This window comes from Acinonyx jubatus, chromosome A3 (assembly GCF_027475565.1).
Source record: "Acinonyx jubatus isolate Ajub_Pintada_27869175 chromosome A3, VMU_Ajub_asm_v1.0, whole genome shotgun sequence".
NCBI lineage: Eukaryota > Metazoa > Chordata > Mammalia > Carnivora > Felidae > Acinonyx > Acinonyx jubatus.
In genome coordinates, this window is record NC_069388.1 from 132385712 (window position 1) to 132411449 (window position 25738).

General features: G+C 46.6%; 1 non-coding gene and 1 pseudogene across 1 annotated transcript; both read left to right on the forward strand.

Annotated features, from left to right (window-relative positions):
- Nucleotides 1–12294: 12294 nt before the first annotated feature.
- Nucleotides 12295–12397, forward strand: LOC113592544 (U6 spliceosomal RNA). Its single transcript, XR_003412451.1, has one exon. It is a non-coding gene; the product is annotated as a U6 spliceosomal RNA (small nuclear RNA).
- Nucleotides 12398–24161: 11764 nt separating this feature from the next.
- On the forward strand, nt 24162–24313 carry LOC113592530 (uncharacterized; annotated as a pseudogene).
- The last annotated feature ends 1425 nt before the right edge of the window (nt 24314–25738 follow it).

Consider the following 25738-nt stretch of genomic DNA (forward strand, 5'->3'; position numbering starts at 1 on the left):
CACTCCCAGCTTGCCCTAACTCAGCCGCCCTTAGCGGGGGCCACACAACTGAGGGCCACATGTATCCTCACCCGAATTGTTTGTTCTCTTGTAACTTGTTTTTGTGTTGTTCTCATGGATTGCAGTTTCCTCTGCCCAGCAGTCCTGTCTTAAATGTTTATTTTTTGTCTTGGAAGGCCAGGTGTAGAGTAGCGTAAAAGTTGGCTTCTTCAAGGGCGCCTGTGGCTCAGCGCGTTGAACGTCCCAACTCTTGATTTCAGCTCAGGTCATGATCTCCTAGTTCATGAGATGGAGTCCACATTGGGCACAGAGCATACTCGGGATTCGCTCTCCCTCTCTTGCTGCCCCCTACCCCCGCTTGCCCTCTCTCTGTCCCTCCCCCACTCATGCATGCTCTCTCTCTCAAAATAAATAAGCGTTAAAAAGAAAAGTGGCTTCTTTCTGAACATTTGCTAACTCTACAGCTAACTCCATCCTTAGAGCTTGGAAGCATTTCACATGAGGATTATGCAGGAGTTAAGTAAACAGAGAGTTGAGATTCAACCGTTCCACATACCTATTTTGGGGAAACAAATTCAAGTTCTTCTTTGTAATAAAACACTACCCGATGCCCAGCGTATACCAAAGGTTGAACGGGGAAAGGCTCTTAGAAGTAGTTTCAGACCCCAGTGAAAACAATTTTGACCTGCTACTAAGGACAGGTTTGTACTGATACACAACGGTCTAGGCTGGGTCCCCTTTGGTGCCATGAGCCTAATAATTTATGCTGTTTTACCCTCTTCTTAGCTGCCTGGTGGTGGCAAAACTCTGAGACGTTTTCGTTGGCTAATTGGTAGCCGGCTAGCACTGGCCTCTCTGGAGACCCAGATTTCTTTATTGGGGAGACCCTTTTCTTTTCAGGAGAGTTTGGATAAGCACCCCTACCCTACTTCAGTTGTCACTAGGACTAGGAAGGGAAGTGTGGATTTAGGAGAAGGTGCTAAGGAAAAACCAGTGAGGCCTGCTGACCGTGGCAGCTTTAAGCTCTCAGAAGACAATGTTGTGTCTTATCACTATCTCCTCCTGGCGTAGTCGGCCGTCAGACAATATTTAATGAATACATGATGAATGACTGGATTAAAGGGGTGTGTGTGTGTGTGTGAGATTTCGCTGTCAATGAAAGGTTCAATATGCACAGAAATTTAGTCGTGGAGGCTAGAACTCTCGATATCTGCCTAACCATGATCTGATTTACTTGGTAATGGACACAGCTTAGCAAAATGTGTTTTATCCCCACACCTCACTCATCGTTCAGAGATGCAGGCCAGGTGTCAGTGCAGCCTGGGCCAGGGAGAGCAGTTGGCCCATTAGTTATGATCTGTCATGCCTGTAGACTCCAGGGACCAGGACATTTACCCTCAACATCACAAAGAGAATTAGCACAGTAATGGCTTTGTTCCTAGCCACCAAGGCCATTCATCCTGTCCCAGCCTGGCTTCAAGGTCTTTGGAAGCCCTGCCAGCCCTCCCACCTGCCCACCACCTCGTTCTAAGATTCCTCCTGAATGGCATCTTGCATTTGCTACTTCTAGGTGGCTTTGTGGTTGAGCAGAACTCTGTGGCATGCTTCTGCCTTCCCGGAATACAAGGCAGCATTGGGTATAATGATGGCGTTCATCTTCCTGTTCCGTTTTTGCTGCATAGTTTTAAATAAAATGAGAACGTGGTTTCAGTTTAATTCAAGAAGTGTTTGGCTAGTGCTTCTAGTGCACTGTGATGGGAGATAGAGAGTGATTCTTCATTCATGGTAACTAGCAGCATGAGGAATGCTTGTCTTCCCCCTGCATGCTAGGCTGGGTTTAGGAAGAGAGAGTGGATTTTCCTTCACATCTATCCTTCCTCAGTATTTTTCATGTTTGAAAATTTTTTCATGTTTGAAATGAACTACATTTGGTTATGAACTACATCTCACTGTGCCACCGCCCTCACTGGCATTCCCTTAGCCTCTTCACTATCTCCTTATGAAGAGAGGCATTCTCATTTCCACTTTACAGATGAAGAAACTCAAATTCAGGGTCAGGGAGACTGTGTAACATACCCAAAGCAACCTGTACGAAGGAGAAGTAAATTTTTCAGGAACACAGAGCCAGTAAGTGGTGGAGATGGGACCTAAAGACAGGCCTCTGGGACTCCTCAGTCCTAGCTACTAATCTTTCTAAACTGCTTCATAAAATGAACGAATGGATGATCTGTGCCATGGCTTGGATAACTTTGAAGTAAATTTGTAGAGCTGTGATGGACTTTAAAAACACACAGGATAGAGTAACATGTAATTAAGTACTAAAGTAAATCAGAGATCATTGATTTTATGCTCTAAGAAACCTTTTCGATCCAGTCAAGTCCCATTATCTTCATATAATCAATGAAGAGTCTGAAGATTATTGACATGTAAGATCTTGTCCAAAGCCACGGAACCGATACCAAAAAGCCGAGTCAGCACATGATGGTAAGTTACCTTGACATTAATCCATTATTCATTTTGATACATACTCCTGCCTTGATGACTTCCTAGAAGCAAATGTTATTAGAGTTTTAGCCTTTATGCCAAAGTATTAGTGTTGGCCAAGTAGCGTATGGCTGTGCGTTCCAACCTAGGCGAACAGAGCTGGTTCCTCACCCTAAGTATGCAACAATACCTGGGTGAGTCTACAAGCCTCAAGGTCTTACCAGAAAATGTGTAGTGTCAGTCTGAACTGGTATTTACAGATGAAGAGATGTTATTAGTGGGGTAATTTGGTTAAATGAATATTGTGCCAAATTATCTCAAATTTATAAGATAACACTTATCACAATTTTATGGAAAATTGCTTCCAAAATTATACCCTTATAAAGTGCACACATTAATAACACACCACAAGGACACGTAAATTATATAAGAGTCATATCTTTTTTGCAGTTGTGTACATTGAATAATGTGATGTTTTTGCAAGAGCCGAAGGTATACTATGCTCTTAAAACATACTGACATTTTAAAGTGCTACATTAACATCACTGTAGACAATCTGAAGATACAGAAATACTAAAAGACAGAGTGTTTTGAGCAAGATGTGATTTGTTCCCTCTCTAAATGGAAAAATTAAAAAACAAAAACAAAAGCCAGACCACACATATAGAGAGAATGGGATGAGCTCCAAATAAATGTTAGAAAGGGATGATATAACCTGTGGTCATTTTATGAAGTGTGTTACACTCAAATAAAGACATAAATATGACCTTCAGAATTATGAAGTTTCCAACAAGATGGAAACGCACTTTTCCCATTGATTCCTGGGAACTGGGGCTGCTTTGCCAGTGTGAGGAATGAGTACCAGCCCTACATCTAGAAGTGGTGAGTCAACACCCCCTCGTGCAGGTAGTTAGCCACATAGAATGGCACGCAGGACAATCGATGCGCCATGCTGTTTTGTGCACGTTCCCACATCATGCCTTTGTTAATTCTGTTAGTGCTTCGAATGTCTTTCCTCCTTGCTCCATATTCTCTTGTCCTTGAGATCCTCGGGTGAACACCATCTTCTCTTTCAAGATCTGGTTTGAGAGTCGTAATCTTTTTGAAGACTTTTCCGACTCCTCTTATGGAATTAGTTGGTTCATTTGGCCATCCCTGGAATCCACTTGTTGGTAACCATGTTTGTCTCCCTACTAGACTGTAAAATAGTCTTAATCAACTCTTTGAACCTAAATGCCATCACTGGTACTAACTCAGAATGGTGCACTTTTTTTGGACAATTGGATGAATGCATGAATGAGTGGATGGATGGATGGATGGAAAGTAAAGGAAAAAGCTAAATGAGACCTTGAGGGGCATAAAAGTTATAGCTATCAACATCAGTGCCACCAACTGTTAATTCTATAGGACACTTGGGCTGATCATAACATTTGCACATTTGTGACCTACCTTTTTTGGTTTCTGGCACCTTCTTACTTTTACAGAACTTAGGGCACTTTGTCAATAGGCTTCGATTTTGTATCAGCTGTCTTCAGTTTTTAGGGTAGAGCTGGTAACTGCCACAACTGGGTTTTCATTGTTACAGGAATTTGATAGGAAGACCACAACTCAAGTCACACCAGTTAAGCAGCTACCTTCCATATCTATGTCTGAATCATCTGGCTCAGTTCTAGAAAAAACACCTCTCTCTCTCTCTCTCTCTCTTTTTCTCCCACACTCCTCCTTCCTTTCTTTCTTTTTCAAAGATGTTTTGAAGACCTACCATGTTCAAGTCACAGAGTCAGCCATTAGGAACACAACACAAAACCAATGCAACAACTACAACAACACATGTTTTCCCCTTCAGCAGAGAAAACTAATGCTCACCAACATCTGTCTCTTTCCTCTTGTTGGGTACACTGCTAGACAACATTTGTACTCCCCTTGTGGCTTTTTTGGGCAAATGACTGGATTTTGGCTAGTGCAATTGTAGGTGAAAGTGGTGAATGCCGTTTTTAAGTCTGACCCTTAAATTTTCCTGCAACATCTGAGTTTTCTTTTTTCCCCCCTTCGGCTGACTGGCTTGATCAGATCCAAGAGTCTCCACCTAAGTAAACTGACGACAAACCCTAAAACTTACTTTGATGTCCACCCATAGTTTTCCTCCCCTCCCATTATATTTAGGAGATGCCTTTTCTTCTGGTGTAGAGCCACCTCCTCCCACTTACCCAGGAATTTTATTTTCTCTTCAACATCTTCCATCAGCACTGAAGCACGTTCAGATTTCCATCCCCTTAAAAGAAAAAAGTGAGGCAGACAAAACACCCTTCTGCGGCTCTCCTCTGATTTACAGTTGAACTTCCTGAACTGTTTGTCTACATTTTCTGTATTTTCTCAACTCCATCAACTTCTAAACCTGCTGCAATGTGGATTCTCTGTGCCCTTTAACTTCCTGCCATGAAACCAGGCTTATTCCGACCACTGCCATTGTGTGTGTGTGTGTGTGTGTGTGTGTGTGTGTGTGTGTGTCAAACTCAGTAAATATGTCAGTACTCATTTTACTTGATTTTTTACAGCATTTGGTTTTGTTGAACTTCCTCTTCTTCAGAAAAATCTAGTCCCCTGGCCTCCATGATGACCCTTTCTCCAGTTTTGTTTCTTTTTCCCTGGCCATCTTTCTGAGTTTTTTTGAGGCTCCCTTTCCTTGTACCATCACTGAAATGTTGATATTCTAGTCCAGACCATCTTTTTTCCTCCCTCCTATGTATATGCTTCTGGGTAGGCTCCCTCCCCTCTCCTAGCAACACGAACTACCTATCTGCTGATCCTTCCAGCTCTTTCTTCCAGCTTTCTTGAGCTCCAGTATTAACCTAATCAATGCATGTGAGCATTGTTCCATTTCCATAAATACAGATTTATACCAGCATTTTTACTGGTTGCCTTCTATCCCTCAAAATAATATATCACAAGCTTTTAAACCACTTATTGATGGAGATTTCAGTTGTTTGTGTTTTTCTTTGCTCTTTTTCTGCTCTAACAGCTTTACAGTAAATATCCTTGAACATAAATCTTTAAAAAGCAGTGATCTCTGGGGGCTCCTGGGTGGCTTAGTCGGCTAAGTGCCTGACTTCGGCTCAGGTCGTGATCTCACGGTTTGTGAGTTCGAGCACTGTGTCAGGCTCTGAGCTGACAGCTCGGAGCCTGCTTCGAATTCTCTGTCTCCCTCTTTCTCTCTCTCAGTGCTCTTCCCTCACTCACTCACACTCTCTTTCTCCATAATAAAAAATAAGTAAACATTTAAAATTAAAAAAAAAGCAGTGATCCCTATAGATAAACACACACCCTGAAATGAGTGGACCATGTGTTATGTTTATTTAAGATTCTGGCATGTATTTCAAGGTCATCCCCAGACTGGTACCAACAGTTCATGGCTGTGTCAATGTTTTGAATTTTTCCAACATATCAATACTTTTATCTGAAAGTATAGGATTTCAATTGTGTTTCTTTAATTAGAAGAAGGGTCAAAGATCTTTTTATATGTCTGTGGCCTATTTAATTTTTCTTTTCTTTCACCATGAATTGTCCATGTTTTTGAGAATACTAATATTTTACTTTTTAATGCATTCACGGTGCATTAGGAATATTATCTAAAAATACCTTTCTCCTGATGTCATTTTTTCTATAAGCTTTGTTTGTTGTGTTTCTTGGCCATACTACTATTTCTTTAAAATACTTTTCTGGCTGTGTCGACATACTTAAAATGGCTTTTCATATCACAAGATTATGAACGTATTCACCCAAATCCTTTATGGTGATTTTAATCTAAGTTTTTTGCATTATTGTTATGATCCATATGGAATTTATTTTGATATGAAGGATGAGGAGAGGATATGGCTTCATTATTATTTTTCCCCCAAATGGGCAGCCACGTTTTCTCATAGTCATTTCCCCCGTGACTAGGATCTGTCAGATGCAGTGATGTTTCTCATCAGCTTCCTCATCTGTAAAGCTGGACTGGCAATTTCGTGAGCTGTCTGGAGTCTGAGATACCCACTCGCCAAAGCCCAGCACAGGAAAGGAGACAGGGCAGCTGCAGAGGATTCTTGTTACACTTGTCCCTGGCCCTTCTACTCCTGGCTCAGAATCTTGGGCCCACTGGCCCAGCTTTGGGGTTTTTTTTCATCATGACTGAGATCAGAAGATCCAGACAGGTGGTCTGGGGTAGCCTTCAGCTCTGTGATTGCTGGACAGTATGTCTCAGAGCAGAAGCAGGCAGGGATGACGAATGCCCCGTGGTACTTTCTTGTTTCGCATCCAGGGGATCTAGGATGTTAGTTCAGGGATCAGGCTCTGGGGAAAATATACTTCTGCTCCTTGCTCATCACGGGGACTTCTTGGAACTTCCTTTCTCCGAGGGAAGATGCCGTGCAACTAGGGAAGCAGAGCTTAAAGGGATGCAGCCACAGCCCAAGGACACCTGGACCAGCAGAAGCCGGACGAGGCAGGAAGGATCCTTCTTGGAGGACTTGGAGGGAGCACGGCCCTGCCCACAGCTTGATTTCAGACTTCCGGCCTGCACGTGTGTGAGAGGATAGCCTCCGGCTGTTCCCGGCCGCTCGCAGTCACTTTTGCTAAGGCAGCCCCAGGAGATGGGCACCAGGCGTCTCCCTCCCTGAGTCTCCTCCCACCCCACCAGCGTTTCCTCACCTCCTGAATCAACCTCTGGTCTCAGCAATGCTTCCCAGGTAACTGAAGCCAACACAGCTGCGGTAATAATACTTGTTGCTGCTGTTATTGTATTATTTTCATTGGCATTGCGGTTGTTGGGAGGAACAGAGAATTCCCTGATTAACATGCAGATCTACCAGAGAAAGCCATATCACACATCGGGCACCTGAGGTCTGTTTTCACCTCTGCACTTCTGGAACTTTCTCGGGTATGCTGATAGCTCGGGGTGGATGTGAGTCTCAATGAAGCTTGACAGAGGACGTGATTCACCGCCCCTGGTTTCTGTGGAGGATGTCACAAGTCACATCGGCCCAAGCTTCAGCCTGATAACTCAAACTTCACCTTGGCCCAGAGCAGCGGGGGCCGCGGGCCGCCGCAGGGGACGGGTCGGGGCACCTGGCAAGCTGGTGCTGCTCTGCTTAGGACCTGCGGGCCCCCGAGGCCGTTGGAACATTATTTAAATAAGAGCGATGCTTGCAGATGTGAAAACAGAGGGAGCCTTTGAATATCATATTTACAGTGAGGGAGGGGCTGCGTGCGTCCGCGCTGGGCTGAATACAGGTGAATGAATACAGCAGCCATGCCTGCTGGGGGCGTGGCTAAGCGGACAGCCCTCCCTGGGAGGTGGTCAGAGCCAGAATCTCCTCTCCGCTTGTCCTGAGGGTGAAAGCCATCCGGTGGCTGGGTTGCAGGAAGAACCCATTGCCTGTCCCGTTGGAGACGCTTACCAGCTGGAAATACATGGGTCAATTACCAAATCAAACAGCGCGTGAATTGGGGGAACAAAATTAAAACAAACACTATGGCAACAAGTATCAGTGGTGAAATCTGACACTCGAGTGGTAAGTAGATGGGTTTCCTCAGCACTCCACAATCAGCTGTCTGAGTGGAACATATGCTTTGTTCTGCACCCTTTGTGTGACTCGACAGCTGTCTGTCCCCTTCCATGGGTGATATTCTGCCAATCCATCTGATCAGGGGCTTGGGGAATCTTCATACAAATACGTACCCAGGGACTGGTTCAATGGATTTGACAATCCTCAGTCGTGATTTCCCCAGGAACGTCAAGGACTGTGTCTCATTCATTCATTCCACTGCGCACTTCTCTGGCAGAGGATACAAAAACAGGTTGTCCGTGAAAGGACCAGAAGGAATTAGGGGTCATGTCATCAATAGGTTCCCAATAGAAGGTCCTGAGGTCCGGAGAACAGAAGTGGTTTATAAAGAGATCTTCAGTATTTGAAAACACCTGATGGGAATCATATATTTACTCACAGACAGAATGCACACTAATAAAACCACCCCTGTCTCTGCTTTGGCTAGAACTCTGTATCCCCAGTATGGCCCAGCACGCCCCATGCGGACAGACTAGGGGCATCTCTGAGGGCACAGGCCTTCTCACAAGCTTGAACTTGCAGCCCGAGTCCCCACAGGGGAGCTCTTGTTATCTCTCCTGGTTTGAACGAGGGTGCCAGGATTCTAGTCAGTCAAGCCAAAGGTCCATGTTCACATAGTTAGTGAGCACTGGGACTGGAGACGGTAAATACGAGATTCTGTAAACCCAGTGCTCTTTGGGAGAAGCCCTTTGCCTCTACACAGGGACCTTCCTTTGAGTATGGAAGAAGGCCTTTTTCACTTCACACCTTTTCATTCGCAAAGCTGGGGGTTGGGGCAGAGGAGCTGGAGAAAAGGTGCCGGTCTGAACCAACCAGAGCTTGCAGTCGTAAGTCCTTCTGGTCGAGGAAATACAATTTCTACAGCTTTCAGGCACGTCGATGGGATAATGAGAGTTTACTAACGAAGACTCAAATGGTCAAAGTTGCCCTGGCACCTTAGTGACCAAATATCAACACAGGAGACCTCATACCTCCCTTGCATGTGAACAAGTGCTTCTCTGGGGCTTTGGGCTGCTATGGGGATCTACCGGTTTAACCCCCGACAGACACGAAACTTATTTACGGCGCTGGCTTTCTTGTAACAGGCTGGGAGTGTAGTAGGTTTTTGATGAATAGGCACTGGTTAGACATTATTAAGAGTTCACCCAAAACACGTATCAGATTTGAACAGCTCCCACCTTTAGCATCTCCGCTGACAACTGGCCACCCAGAGGCCAATCCCCCAAATCCCTTGCCGGGAATTCAAGATCCCTTGCAAAGTAAGTCACAGCTGACAGCCGTGTGGCCCTCCCCAACCGCCCCCCTCTGGGTCTCTTGGGTTCTTACCCCGTATCTAGGCACGCTCAAGATTGCCCTTCACCCACAGCTGCCTTCTCTGCTTTCCGTGCCTTTGCTCCACTCCGTGTGGCCGCTTCTGCCTTGACTGTCCTTGTTTTCAGCTTCTCTGTTGGGAAAATTGTCTCCCAGGCTTCAGAGCTGAGGCTCAACCCACATCTTGTATATAGTGTCCCTTTAACCCACCCGCCCCACACCCACCTGCTGAAACAAAATTAATTGTTTCTTCTTAAGCTTTCCATAACCCTGGGCATGGCCAGGGAATGTGTCTCATTGGTAAGTGGAGACTTGCCGAGAATTTTTTTTGCAAGATAGGAACAGTAAGGTGGAACAGAGGGCTGCCTGGGGAGTGCTGGAGGCTGAGGGGGAAGAGGAGAGCAGGGTCTCTAGGAGGGCAGAGCAGAAGCGCCCACCCCGCTGCTCTGCACGATAACAGATCCATGAACGCTGGACTCGTTGGGTTGACCTTGGCCGGGGAGGCAGGGAAGGCAGCGATGCCTGTAAGCTCACATGGAGAGAGAGCCGGTGCCATGGGCTGGCTCCTGCCCTGCCTTCACTGGTCTCAAAGGAAAGGCAGTTCTGGGCTGTGAGGCAGTTGCCATGGCAACCGGCCCAATCTGGGGCTCTGGGGGTAGAGTTCCACCCTCCCCCCCCCCCCAACCCGGGTCGGTCAGGCCAGTGCAATTCGTAAAGCTGCCTGTCAGTTTTGGTGCTGAGCCCCCTGGCTGAATGAGTCCGCAGGCTGGAGAGACCGTCCTCTGCCACGTCAGAAGGCCCACAGCTCTGCAGTGTCGGGTGGCAGCTGAGGCCACATCCCTGCCACTGGGTCTGGCCAGGTGGAGACTGAGACTGCCTTCTGGGGCTCGGCTGGACCGCCGCGCCCTGCGTGTGACCAGGTCGAGTGGAATTCTCGCTGCCTCGTCATCTGGGTGCGGGCTCTGAGGGCCGGGCCCGGACTTGGGGTTGACCTGTGAGTGGCGAGGGCTGCAGGCAGCGTGTGCCCCGCCCTGTCTCTCCTCCTCCGTCTCCGCGCGAATGGTGGCACATGCCAGACTCTGCAGCTGTGAAGGAGCTCCGTCCCTGTGGGGCCTCTCTGGGCCTCAGCTCCAGCAGGGCGGCAGGGACGAGCACAGCCAGTGCGAAGGGCGAGGGGCCGCCAGGGGACACTGGGGCAGGAGGGTCCCTGGAGCTGTGATCAGTCTGAGCCAGCGGGGATTGAGTGTCAGGACAGGCACACGTTTTTAGACAGTCCAGTCACCTGGGCATGATTCGCTTAGAAGTCTGGATCAATTATCTATTGCCGTGTAACAAATTGCCCCAAACCTAGTGTGTGAGAGCACCAAACGCTTGTCTCGCAGTTCGTGTGGCCATGGCCCTGGGAACGTCTCGGATGGGCGGGACTGGCTCAGGGTCGCTCACAAGACTGTCAGCGTCTCGAGGCTCAAACCCACTCTTGTGCTTGTGAACAGGCCTCGGGTCCCACTGGCCACTCACCGGAGACAGCAGTTTTTTGCTGCATGGGTGTCCCCATTCTGTTGCTCACAACACGGTAGCTTCTGGAGCGAGCTTCCGAGGGCGGGGGGTGTGCAAGATGGAGGGTGGACGCCAGTCTCTTTATAACTTTATCTCCAGAGAGACATCCCATCACTTCTCCACGTTAGATTCATCCAAAGCAGATCAGCCCTGCCCAGACTCGCGGGGAGGGATTCCACAGAGGCGAGAGCGACAGGAGAGAGGCATCATGGGGGCTCCCCACACACCAGCCGTTGAGCAGTGATCGTGCTCCAGTCAAGCTGCTGAATTTTGAGGACACAGGAGGAGTCAGAAAATCATCCAGGAAGAACGTAATCCTTGAGTGGAGACTTGGGGGCGGTGCAACTATAATTGGGCACAGAGGACCGGTGAATCATTATTGCCCGAATAAATGGGCAATTACGCAGCTCCACCTTTGACCGACCTCTACCTGAAAACCTCTGCATTTTGCACCACAGGGGGTTGATGCATAGGGTGTGTCTGTGGAATAAACTGTCCTTGGTTTGAAGCTCTGTGACCACAGTAGCACATCTCATGGCCACGTGCTTGCCCCATGGTGAGCCCCAGGGACCCCGACCCCACCTCCTTGTAGCTTCCCCCAAGCACCAGGCTTCAGAGCACAAGCAAACTGCATACAGGGCCAGTCTGCACTTGGCCCAGAGCCCTGCCCTCAAAGTGTTGGTCTTCCTACAGCTGTGTTCCCATGGGGTCATGTCCATCATCTGCCTGCACGCAGAGCTGTGTATGCCAGGGTGTCCACGGGAAGGGGACAGGTGGTAAAACTCCTCGGGCTCACCTGCCTCTGGACTGAATCTTCAGCCCGGCTTCGTGGGAGGCCGTGGAGGGTGGTGCCGAATTGCAACAATCCAAATAGACTCGGGGTGTGGTCGCTGAGAGTGTGGGCCGTGGTTCCCCAGAGGCCTGACTGCAGTGCCCACCCCGCCGCCAACTAGCGCGGGCTTGCCCTCTGTCCTCAGCGTGCATATGCTCTTTTGCAATGGCAGGACTAGGCAGGCCCAAGGTCTCGCAGGGACAACCCGCGGGTGCCAGGTTCCAGGAGCACAGCAGACACTCAAATACTGCCATCCCTTCTTCCTCAACGAGAGGACCAGGTTTCAGATCCAGTTTTGATTCTGTTCTTTTACTTCCAGGTCCTTTCCTGATACTAGAACACAGCTAGAAGTAAAGGGGCATCTTAAGTGTTTTATCGTCTCACTTTCCCACATTTCCCACGGATCCCACATAGTACATGGTTTGCTCACTGCACCCAGAGCCAGTTGTAGGGGATGAACAAACCTTTTGTCTCCCGATTTGTGAAGTGTTTTAAAGAATTAGTCTGGTGCTCGCTTCGGCAGCACATACACTAAAATTGGAATCATACAGTGATTAGCACGGCCCTGCCCAAGGATGACCTGAAAATTTGTGCAGCATTCCTTATTTATTTATTTGAGAGAGAGAGAGAGAGAGAGAGAGAGAGAGAGAGAGAGAGAGAGAACCTTAAGCCAGTTTCATGTCCAGTGTGGAGCCTCCCCCCCACCCCCCACCCCAGAGCAGGGCTCAATCTCACAACCATGAGATCATGATCTCAGCCAAAATCAAGACTCAGTGCTCAACCGACTGAGCCACCCAGGTGCCCCAAGCATTCCATGTTGTCAAAGAAGACCTACAGACGCCTAACATATATGAAAAGGTGCTCAGCATCACTCATCATCAGGGAAATGCAAATCACAACTACAAGGAGATATCACTCTACACCTGTTAGAATGGCTAAAATCAACAACACAAGAAACAGCAGGTGTTGGCAAGGATGTGGAGAAAGGGGAACCCTCTTGCAGCCTTTGTGGGAATGCAAACTGGTGCAGCCACCTTGGCAAAAAGTGTGGAGGTTCCTCAAAAAGTTAAAAATAGAACTATCCTATAATCCAGCAATTGCACTACTGGGTATTTACCCAAAGAATACCAAAATACTAATTCAAATAGATCATATGTACCCCAATGTTTATAGCAGGATTATTTACAATGGCCAAATTATGGAAAAAGCCCAAGCGCCCATCAATTGATGAATGGGTAAAGAAGATATGATATCTATATACGATGGAATATTACTCAGCCATAAAGAAGAATGAAATCTTGCCGTTTGCAATGATGTGGATGGAGACAGAGTATATTATGCTAAGCAAAAAAAGTCAGAGAAAGACAAATACCATATAATTTCACTCACACGTGGAATTTAAGAAACAAATGAGTAAAGGGAAAAAAGAGAGGCAGACCAAGAAACAGACTCTTAACTATAGAGAACAATCTGATGGTTACCAGAGGGGGGAGGGGTGGGGATGGGCTACACGGGTGCGGGGATTAGGGAGCCCACTTGCCATAAAGAGCACCGGATGATGGATGGAAGTGTAAAATCACAATATTGTATACCTGAAACTGATACTCCACTGTATGTTTCACTAACCGGAATTTAAATAAAAACTTAAAAAAAAATTAGTCTGAACAATGAGGCCATTCTGTTGTTCTGTTTCTACCTATTATGAAACACATCTTCGGTGACATTCTAAAATTTTGCTTACCCCAGTTCATTTGGGGGGAGTATTGTGTTTGTTTTAGCATCAGCTGAGAAGCAGCTATCCTGCTTGTGGTTTATGTGTGTTATAGAGAAAACCACCAAGCATTTCAGCTTGACCAGACTTTTGCAAAATATTCTTGGGAAAACCTGTGTCTTACACATGTGATCACAGTCCTTTACCTGAGCGAGGGGGTCTTTCGATCTGGAAGATCTTCTTTTGAATTGTATTAAGTATGTAATAAAATGATTGTGAATAGATCATCACTAATTTAATCAGGGGCCATCAACTCAAATGCCTTCAGTGCACAGAGGGTAGCAGGAATGGAGGGGAAGCTTCTGGGGTGCGGGTTGGGGGATCAAGATGGCCGAGATGGAAGGAGAGGGCACGTATCCTGCCTAGAAACATTCATGTTAACTATTCAAATAAAATACAGCACTGGCCAAAACATGTTTGTAAGCCAGTGAGTGAGCCCCAATTTGGTGGGTTTCTTGCACTGTATTATCGCCGATTTGGAGTGACACAAATCCACAGGACAGAAGGACACCTCTGCAGACCTCCAGACACATGTCTCAGTAGATGGGTCTGGCCTCAGAGGCACAGCTGTGTAGCTCTGTGACCCCAGTTAAACACAACTGGGTCCCTGCGGCCAGCATGAGAACTGAGAACACAGAAAATGTTAACTGGAGGTTAGAGTCTCTGAGCAAACTGGGTTTCAGTACTTTGTCTCTGTTGACCTGGAACCCGGTCGAATTTCTGAATCTTGCTAATCCCCAGCTCCCTCTTTTGGAAACAAGGGGTCATATCCGTACCTCCCCTGTGGGCTTGCTGGGAGGCTTCAGTGTGGAGATTCAGAACATGCTCAATGCTCAACGAGGGGGCATCTCTGCTCTGAGGGTCCTTCCTTCTGTGCTCCCAGAAGATCTGAGGGGCCCAGACCAGGACCTCAGAGCTGGTCGAAGGGCATGGGGACTTGTCAGCCTGGTGCTGGGCCCCTCCGGCCTCCATGGCTTCCTGAATTCACCAGCTTTCAGATGTGCTCTGCCTGATGCTGCAGGTGCCCCCGCTTGTGCCCCCCACCCCCTGCCTTGCTCCCACTCCCCCTGAACTCGAAAGCAAACGTCTCAAACGAATCACGTGGATTTGCTCCATTGCCTCCCACCCAGCCCTTGTCCACTCTGTCGACGGTGACCCCCCACTGCCAGATCCTTTCTTCATCTGCTCGTGCCACTGTCACAAAATCCTGCAGGCTGGGGGGCTCCTCGCAGCGCTGGAGGCTGGAAGTCCTTGGTCAAGGTGATGACGGGCCTGATTTCTGTTGGAGGCTCTCTTTGTGGTTTGCAGACGGCCGCCTTCACACTGTTTCCTCACGTGGAAAGGAGAGAGAGGAAGCAAGGTCTCTTGTTCTCTACTTCTAGGGGCACGAAGGGCATCATGGGAGCTCCACCCTCATGGCTTAACCGCCTCCCTAAGGCCCCGCCTCCAGATGCCTCCTAACCATCCTAACCATCCTAACCCCCCTAATTGGGGGTTGGGCTTTCAACATGAATTTGGGGGCGACACGGTCTAGAGCATCCGTCCTCATTCTTCTGGATCATGTCAACCTTTTGTACCATCACTGGTCCTTCCCTCCCATCCAGCAGCTCTCGGGCAGCCGGCCTCTCCCTGAGCCTCCCAGGTTGATCCCCATAGTCTGTGGCCTGGTCGCTCTCCCCTTCCCCAGCGTTCTGGTCTCTTCCCTTTGCACATGGATCAGCGGCTCTCTCTATAGCCTTCTTTCCCACACAAATGGGCATCACCTCTCCAGTTGTCTGCACTCTTCTTCCGGGGGAACAGCACACATCATCCCCGGGAGGCGCTTACAACTGCAGACATGTGCTGCACAACTTGATTAAGAGTTGATTTTACTTTAATTTGGGGGAAATACAATGGCATGAATTTGAAGTTAAGATATACACACACACACACAGTTACACAACTGTATATAGAATATACTAGATTCCGGGCACGTGGGTGGCTCAGTAGTTTAAGCATCCGACTTCAGCTCAGGTCATGGTCTCTCGGTTTGTGCGTTGGAGCCGCACGTCAGGCTCTGTGCTCACCGTTGAGAGCCCGGAGCCTGCTTCGGATTCTGTGTCTCCCTCTCTCTCTGCCCCTCCCCCTGCTCACACTCTGTCTCTGTCTCTGTCTCTGTCTCTCTCTCTCAAGAATAAACATTTATTTATTTTTTTTAAAGAAAAGAATATTCTAGATTCAGGCAAGTTTTTCAAGTAAAATAAAATGTTTGAGGGATTGTCATGTGATGTGCACCCAGATCCTTACAGCTGGACGTGTGCATTGGAAGTACCTTGGGGGGAAATGCCCAAAAGAATGAGGTACAGAGCACCTGGTCTTGAAAATTAATTTCAAACACCAAAGACACGATCTTCCTGCCTGAGACAGTTCCCCCACTCCCTCTCACGTTCCTCCCTGCCATGAACCCCCAGCTGCACCGCTGAGGCCCTCAGTCTTCCTCTTTTCTGCTCCCAACGTGTGACGAACACGGATGACCCTGCTTCTGACGTTCTCTCCGGGGTCTGCCCGGGTGATTTTCACTCCCAGAGCGGCCACCTCCGTTCAGACGTTCAGACATTCAGACGTTCAGAATCTCACCCAGGGATTATTTCTTCTTCACATCTGCTAGTCACTCGGCAACTTCTCAGTTCATTTCTTCGTAAAATTTTCATTTTGCTCTGTTTTAGATGGAAACGAAAAGACATACAAAGATCAGAAGCATGTACTTTTAGATCTCTTGAGGAAAGGGCTAATGTGATTTTTTGTTTCTCAGGGTTATAAAGTCCTACAGATAAAGGTCAGTTTTTAATAAAAAAAAAAAAGTGTGGTCGACTCTGGGAAAGCTTGTTACGTTATGACCTTCCAGTGCTGCTAACTAAATGTCACAACTGTCTCGGGGAAGGCGGCTACACCAGGATCCGCACGGGGGACGACGAAACCCTGGTGGCCATACTAACTCCTGTCTTCGTGACACCGTCTGTAATTACTGTCATCTTTCTTCAGCTTTGCTCCACCGTAGCTGAAAACCATCCAGAAAACCGAGGCTTACTACCCTTGAGTCATGTGGCCTCGGCCACGCAAATTGTTCAATTCCAAGTTTATTATCCTTCCTTGGAAACAGCACCCTCTGTCATGTCTGGCAAGGACAGTCATCTTAGCACCCAGCACGGTGCCTCCCATGGGAGGCACCCGTATTTGTTGCCAGTATTTGTTTATTGAATGGATGATTTAATTAACACAGAGTCCTACATGCATATGGAAATGTATATTGACGTATTTCCATTTAAAACTTCTTAACAGAATTAGAAAAATTCGTAAGTTCAGAACTACAGTAACTCAAGGCCAATTGGTTTTTTTTTAATAACTAAAAGTGTTATGAAAATAACAATAGGAATACATTTCTTACAGAACCGTTCATGTTCTTCTTTGCTTTGACATTTGGCAAAAACTTTAAAAAACTGGGGTTATGTGTGTGGACCATTTTATCGTAATCAATATCTGCTCATCACTGCAGGGAATGGAAAATAAAATACAGCCAAAGAAAAGATTCCTGAATAGTTAGTATAAATACCTTGTGACTGTCAGTAATATCGGTTCCAACAGATCTCAGGCAATGGTTTGAGAATTTTTTTTATCTTTCTTGGGTATCGGAAATGGGTTATTTTACCAGGTCACTTACACCCTGTTATCCCACACTTTACCAGATTCAACATATCTCTAATTTAGCAGGAAATATTCCAAGTTTCCAAAACTTTGGAAAGTAGAATCTTTGTAGAAAGTAGAAAGTAGAATACAAAACATATATTTTATTTAATCCGCCGTCTTGGAGCTCTTTGGGAGACAAGAAAGCCTTCATGAAGCACAAACTTTTAAAATCAAGACGGAACAATGCCTCACCTGTCCTGGCCCACTGATTTCCTAAGGAGACACTCCTGGGGTCTTTTGGTGGGTTTGTGGAATGAGCAGCTGGAGGTGGCCCGGGTCACATGTGCTTTTAATACCAAGTTCTATGCTGGACTTGAACCTGGTCCCACCCTTGAAAATCATGGGCAAATGTAGAAGAAATGCAGAAATGATCCAGCAGTAAGGAAAAAAAAAAAAAAGCTTTATCTACTGCAGATTTTATGGTGCTCGTGTGAATCAACTAAGCAACCACCTCTGTACTCGTTTTTTTCAGAGTAGCGGACTAATGAAGTTTGACTGGTATTGCTTAGGCAGCCCTGGCGTAAGGTCCAGGAATTCTGTCCTGAGTCTTCCAAAGGAGCCATGATCTCCAGGAACACACTGCCGTACTGGCCTGCCTTGCCTCCCCGTGTCTCACTCTGCAGGGTTCCAGACTTTTGCTGAGTCTCCAGTGCAATGAATGAACCCATTCGCCAGAATCACAGTGGTTTCTGTCCTACGTCAGAATTCCCCCAAACTGTCTCTGCCGATCCCCCACTGCTCTTCTTCCCGTTATCTCTTTGGCTTTGTCCTGCCCTACTGACCTGGGCCAAAGAACCCCTCTGCTGGCCTCCTCTGACTGTGCCCCTACCCACTGGGCAAGCCAGCCCGCGTGCCACCAGGAGACTGGGCCCGAGTGTTCCCCGCACCCTCTCCATCCACCACCCGGAAGGGATAACAAGTCAGGCCCAGCCCTGAAAGGGCATCAGAAAAACTAAGCTTTTCTGTGCCCATGGTCTGTCTCTGGGCAGGGAATGAATTCCCTTTGGGCCCCGTGCAGGTGGGTTTAATACCATCTAGTAACCTTAAACACTTTAGTGGAGGAAGTGTCATTATTACCCCGATGTGTCATTATTCTCCCAACACTGTTTATCACTGAGGAACATTTATGGCCTTTGAAAGGGTGCTTTCTGAGTATTGACAAGGTGACATCTCGTGGCACACCTCGTTCCAGCTCGTCCCCTCCCCCAGGCCCACCGTCCCATTTATCACCTAGACTGAACACCCGAGGGACCTGGGGGCTCCCTGGGGGGAGCTGTGTCAGAAGAGGCCTGGGCAGGCGAGGGCCCGCAGGGGCTCAGACTCTCCGGAGTCTGGGAAGGGGCAGCACAGGAGAGGAGCGTGCGGTGGGCACTCCCTGGGCACCAGGCACCTGGCATACACCGTCACGCCCACTGCACACAGGGCGGGTACCGCCATTTTGCATGTCCCTGTGCTTCCCATTGCTTCCAGTATCTTCACGTGCTGTTGTCTTTCTGAAATGCTACGCATCCCAAGACACGGGCGCTCGTCCCTCTTTTCTCAGATCTCTCTGTGGGTCACACAGGACCCTGGGTTGGGTTGGCCCCCTTACAGGACAAGCTGGTCTCGAGTAGGATAAGAGGTGTGCTATGCTAAGGGTTGGAGCGCAGTAATCCAGGGGTGGCACGACCCACCATTTATTGATAAAGTGGTCATGGATTCTGAGGGTAGAAATACTGATCTTTATTTGGCCTTGCTCAGCCTATTTGCAGAAATCCCAGATTTCCTGGCCTAACGTGGCAGTGAGGTCAAGTTTAGCCAAACTTTTATTTGGTTCAATTTATTATGAATCAATGTAGATCTTCTATGTGTCCACGAAGAGCCACGGATAAGATGGTAATCTCCTCTGTCTGCCTTGTGGGTCTTCTAGGCCCCAAAGGAGCAAATAAGCTCCATCCATCTCACCATGTTATTAGAAAATATCAAAACACATAATTGTACCACATCGCCATGGTGAACGTTATTCTGCGCACACTTTTGGGTTCTCCAAACGGAACGTAATTGCACATCCCCGCTCCCTATGACGCAGGCTCCACCCACCCCCAAGACACCCATTCTGACTGTGTCCCCAGAGCTGTGATCACGTCGTGGTTATGAGGCCGCGTGATGGCTGCCCTAGGCTTCCATTTGGGATATCTCAGAGGGTGGCCATTGTGTGTGAGGCACCGTGAGGGGTGCGACTCCTCTCCCCAGCCATGCTTCTCCCAAACCCCGAGGTTTGAACAGCATGCCTTTAGCCAGCTCTCCGTCCTGCAGGGAGAGTTTTGCTGTTTCTCCCGTGGATCTTGTGAGTTCAATAAAGCGGAAGCTCAAATTCCTATCTCTCCACTTTTCAGTGCCAACTCCCAAGCCAACTCTTACCTCATTGGAATAATAAAGCCCTTGCAACCTCTACTTACCCTTCAGTCAGTCTCCAGCACCTCCTTCCTCGAGCAGCATCTCAATGGTAGGGTGGCTCTGGCCACACACTCCAGCCTCCCCCCGGGGTGGTGCACACAAGCTGCACAAATGTCAAATCATCGATTATTACATTTGCTGGGGATTGTTATCAGTGATGTCAATAAGCCCTTCCATTTTCACACTTGGCACAACTGGGCTCCAGGGAGGGGACACAGTCAGCTCCGTGTCAGCACTGTGAGGTTGGTCACTCAGGGGACTAGAACCCCTCACTACAGGGGGGCCTCACGCCATGGTCTTTCCCTGGCCCCGTGTGTGGGTTCCAGGCTTGTTCATTTCATTGGTTGTTGCTTTTTTTAATTTTGAAATGCTGCCAGCATCCATGTCTCTATTTCTGTTCTGCCTTGTTCCGAAAATTTTTTTGATATGGCTTACAATACTATGGTATGATAACACGGCAATACATAGGTGGACTTTTAAAAGTCAGTGTGAAAAGAAAGATAAAATGGTATGAAGAAACCAGAGGGGTAGTTTGCCATGGGACTTTTTGCTATAAAATCCTCCTGACTTTCGTGAAGTTGGGTTGCAAGTTAAAACGTGGACTTTACCCGGCAACCAAAGCAAAAAGGGAAAGAGTGCAGTGGAAGATTCATACTATCCATAAATATATAAAAAAAAAATATATATATATATATACTTTTATATTTATATATATATTTATGGATATATATATATGGATATATATATATTTATATCAATTGCTCAAAAGTAAGTTTTTTCTGGCCATGTTTTGCCCTATATTCTGGATTTTTCTTTTTGTCTGAGGACATAAATACCATATCCCTCGTTAAATGAAGTGTAAGTTTATTTTGCTACCACACATTCCCTCCAGGTTGTTGTATCATTCCCTGACTTCCTTCCACCTAAAGGCTAATCTCCTTCAATCCACAGCTTGTGACTTTTCTTTGGTAACCAGGCCCCCCGAGCTTTCTTTACTGTCCCCCCCTTACCTCTGCCCAGGGTCATCCTCCTTCCCCAGAGCAGCCGCGGTTTGAGATGTTTGCTGTGGTTAACCTGCCTTCGCCTGGTGTCTGAGCAGAGCAGTGGGCCACAGGGGTATGGAGCCCCCGTCATCTGTGTGGTGCTGCTCTCCTGCTTGCTGGCAGCTGGAGGGGAAGACGGGCAGGGCACTGGGGTCTCCTGTCACACCTGCCTCCTGCTGCTGGGACTCCTTGTCCCCTCGCCTGTCACCAGGACCCAGAGAATGCTCTAGGGCCCGGGTGGAAATGGCAGTTCAGGGGCCACGAGGCAGGACACATCCTGTGCCCAGCAGAAACCAGTGGAGAGTTGTTGCTCTAAAATTTTGATATGCCATCTATTTTCATGGCCTTTCAGTCTCTTTGCTGATTTATTATCCATATATATACATATATATCCCTTGCCTGTTTCCGTGAACCATGTGAAGTGACATCAAATTGCAGATAATACACAAGAATAAAGGGAGTAGCCGAGGGAGTCAGGGCCAAGTTTACTTGCCTGGCACCAGGTTCCTGGCTGCCGGGATGAATGGAGCCTTTGGGGTAAATTGAGTCCCATTACCCTCTAATGATGAGCTGCTACTGTTCCTCCTCTAACGACTTCAACCCTGAACTGCTTTTCTCTTGGGCATCTTGTGGATTGACAAGCAGTCTCCGGACTGTGAGCGTTCCCATTAACACACTCAGCCAGCACCTGCCCTACCATCACCCGGTAATAACACAGCATTTGTGTAAATGCTTTACAACATTGACTAATTGACTCTCAGGGGGAAAGGATCACTTATGTGCGTGGGGATTTTTGCATTCTGTTTTGTTTCCAGACCTCTGCTGTGGCCGCCAGAGTCACTGGGCGGAGCCAGAGGACTTTGTGGTTAGAACACCACCCTTGGCTAGGACTGCCATTTTCCAGACGTTCCATCGCTTGGCCAAGAATGGCAGAGGTGGAGGTGGTGTTTGAGGAAGAAGGCTGGGGGTGAAGGGAGAGACTTCCGTCCCTGCTCAGCTGCTAGCGTTGCTGGGTGATTTCCGGGAGGTCCCTTCACCTGTTTCAAAGGCTGCCAAAGGATGACATTGAATCCGGTGATCTCTGGGTACCTGGGGGGGGGCTGAGCGTTCGGGAGTCAGTGAAGTTCCCGACAAAGACCTTTCCTGCAGGAACATCATACGTCACCCGGCTTGCAGATGACAAGGTTCTGCCTCATTTGTGGTTCTCAGTCCTCTGCCCCTACCCCTTTCCGGCCCGTTACAAGAGCTGAAAGGGCAGAAACAAAGATAATGAAACACAATGCAAAGTGAAGCAGTCACTGAATCCCTCACTCCATACACAGAAAATTATCGCCAGCTGTTGCCCAATTAAACACAGCAATCTAGCGAGCTCCAGCAGTTCGAACGCACACACTGTGTACCCAGCCAAACCACTTCCGTGAAAACCCAGAGGATTTGAACACAAAAACACATTTTTCCATAAGCTGGGTTTGTGTCGTCGTTAGAAGCATCCCAACTCAAAGGCTTGGTGAGCAAGTACCGAGCCCTGTTCACATTCTCGGTGTCTTCAGTATCTCCGGGAAGGGCATTTGAAAGGGTCCTTTTATTGCAAGTGCTTGCAGAGCCCCCCAGGCTCTTAATAGTGCTTTGCTTGGTGCACAGGTGAACTGCAGCATGGTCAATACCTGCACTCCTCCATCTACACCCGTTCACCATACGTTCGCTGTGCATCTTCAGTGTGCCACACACTTTGCTGTGCTTCCGAGTATAGACTTGGATAAGACAGGTTTCCTGCCACGAGGGAACCCAAAGTCTGGCTTAACTGACAGGTGTGAAAGCTGTAATACAGTATTCCAACATTATAAGGGCTTTTCCAGGAGTTTGGACCAAATCAGCAAGCATCATAATGCTTGGAGGAGCCGGAGAAAGCTTCTAGAAGGAGCTGTGTTAGAGCTGGGACAGAGGCATGCATGGCTAGTTCTTGAAAAATCCGTTTATTTTTTTCTCTCTATGATTAGTTGTTTTTTTTTTAATGTATTCGTTTGCCTCTCTTATGTAAGAAATCTTTTCCTACCCTAAAACCGTGAAGCTATTTTCAAGGGATGAAGATATCACTTCATATTATCTTCTGAAACCTTGGTAATTTTGCCTTCCACATTTAGGGTTATAATACACATAGACTTGATTTTTGTGCAGGATGGAAAGGAGACATCAGTGCAATTTTTTCTCCATTAGAAGTTTTTTTCCATTTTTTCCCCATATGGATACCCTTCTTCTAAGCACAGCTGCTGTGTTGAAAGCAGATAGTGAGAATGGGAATCTTCATTCCATCCTGTTGACAACTTCAGAGGAAAAGCTTTCATTGTTTTACTGCAGGTACTAGGATTTTTGTAGTGTTTTGACTGATGCTTATTATTAGATTAAGGTGTTCTCTTCATATTCCCCTTTGTGTAGATTAATGTTTATCATGAATTACTATTGAATTTCATCAGATTGTTTTTATCCATTCATTAAGATCATGTGGAGTTTCTCCATTAATCTGTTAAAGTGGTGAGTTATATTAATGGAATTTCTAATGAGTCTTGAATTCCAGGTGTTAAGCCAGGTTACTCATAATGTATCAATTCCTTTATATACTGCTCAATTTGGAATGCCGGCATTTTTTCCAGGATGATTGCATTTATGTTTAAACATCAGATTGTTTTATAATTTCTCATTGACTTTTGGTATTAAGGTTCTTCTAACCTCTAATTTGTGGAGGATACTGTCCCCCCCCCCCCATTCTCTGGAAGACTTTGGGAGAGAATGGTTGAATTCGCTATTGAAACCATCTGGGCCTGGAATATTCTTTATGAGGGAAAGGTTTTGTTATTGATCCATTTACATGAATTGCGTCACTTCTAGTAAGTTATGTTTTTTTCTAGGAGTTTACTCAATTTCATCTAAATTTTTGATATTGGCATAAAGTGGCAAAATCACTTGCATTTTCATTTTGGCTCTTGTCCTTTCTTTTCCTCTTTTTCCCCCTTCTTTCTCAAGCGGTTGTGCCACACATTTATGGATCTTCTTAGTTTCTTTCAAGAATCAACTTTTTGGTTTTTGACCTTCTTTATTGTGTGGCTTTATTTTTTTTTTTAATTTTTTTTTATGTTTATTTTTGAGAGGGAAAGAGAAGACGGGGAATGAGCAGGGGCAGAGAGAGAGGGAGACACAGAATCTGAAGCAGACTTCAGGCTCCAAGCTGTCAGCACAAAGCCTGATGTGGGGCTTGAACTCGTGAACTGTGAGATCGTGACCTGAGCCAAAGTCGGACGCTTAACCGACTGAGCCACCCAGGTGCCCTTATTGTGTTTGTGTGCCTTTAAAAAAACCAAAACTTTATTGATTCCTGTGTCAATCTAGATGATTGACATGGATGCCTTATTGCTTCTGGGCCTTTTGGCTAAGATCAAGTGTATTGACATGGATGTCTAGCTCATTAATCCTCAGGGTTTTTTTTTTAAATTTCTTTTCTATCAATGTACAGAAATCAGTTGCATTCTTATACACTAATAATGAAGCAACAGAAAGACAAATAAAGAAACTGATCCCATTCACAATTGCACCAAGAAGCATAAAATACCTAGGGATAAATCTAACCAAAGATGTAAAAGATCTGTATGCTGAAAACTATAGAAAGGTTATGAAGGAAATTGAAGAAGGTATAAAGAAATGGAAAAACATTCCATGCTCATGGATTGGAAGAATAAATATTGTCAAAATGTCAATACTACCCAAAGCTATCTACACATTAAATGCAATCCCAATCAAAATTGCACCAGCATTCTTCTCGAAACTAGAACAAGCAACCCTAAAATTCATATGGAACCACAAAAGACCCCGAATAGCCAAAGTAATTTTGAAGAAGAAGACCAAAGCAGGAGGCATCACAATCCCAGACTTTAGCCTCTACTACAAAGCTGTAATTATCAAGACAGCATGGTATTGGCACAAAAACAGACACATAGACCAATGGAATAGAATAGAAACCCCAGAACTAGACCCGCAAACATATGGCCAACTAATCTTTGACAAAGCAGGAAAGAATATCCCATGGAAAAAAGACAGTCTCTTTAACAAATGGTGCTGGGAGAACCGGACAGCAACATGCAGGAGTTTGAAACTAGACCACTTTCTCACACCATTCACAAAAATAAACTCAAAATGGATAAAGGACCTGAATGTGAGACAGGAAACCATCAAAACCCTAGAGGAGAAAGCAGGAAAAGACCTCTCTGACCTCAGCCGCAGCAATTTCTTATGTGACACATCCCCAAAGGCAAGGGAATTAAAAGCAAAAATGAACTACTGGGACCTTATGAAGATAAAAAGCTTCTGCACAGCAAAGGAAACAACCAACAAAACTAAAAGGCAACCAACGGAATGGGAAAAGATATTTGCCAATGACATATCGGACAAAGGGCTAGTATCCAAAATCTATAAAGAGCTCACCAAACTCCACACCCAAAAAACAAATAACCCAGTGAAGAAATGGGCAGAAAACATGAATAGACACTTCTCTAAAGAAGACATTCAGATGGCCAACAGGCACATGAAAAGATGCTCAACGTCGCTCCTCATCAGGGAAATACAAATCAAAACCACACTCAGATATCACCTCACGCCAGTCAGAGTGGCCAAAATGAGCAAATCAGGAGACTATAGATGCTGGAGAGGATGTGGAAAAACAGGAACCCTCTTGCACTGTTGGTGGGAATGCGAATTGGTGCAGCCACTCTGGAAAACAGTGTGGAGGTTCCTCAAAAAATTAAAAATAGATCTACCCTATGACCCAGCAATAGCACTGCTAGGAATTTACCCAAGGGATACAGGAGTACTGATGCATAGGGGCACTTGTACCCCAATGTTTATAGCAGCACTCTCAACAATAGCCAAATTATGGAAAGAGCCTAAATGTCCATCAACTGATGAATGGATAGAGAAATTGTGGTTTATATAC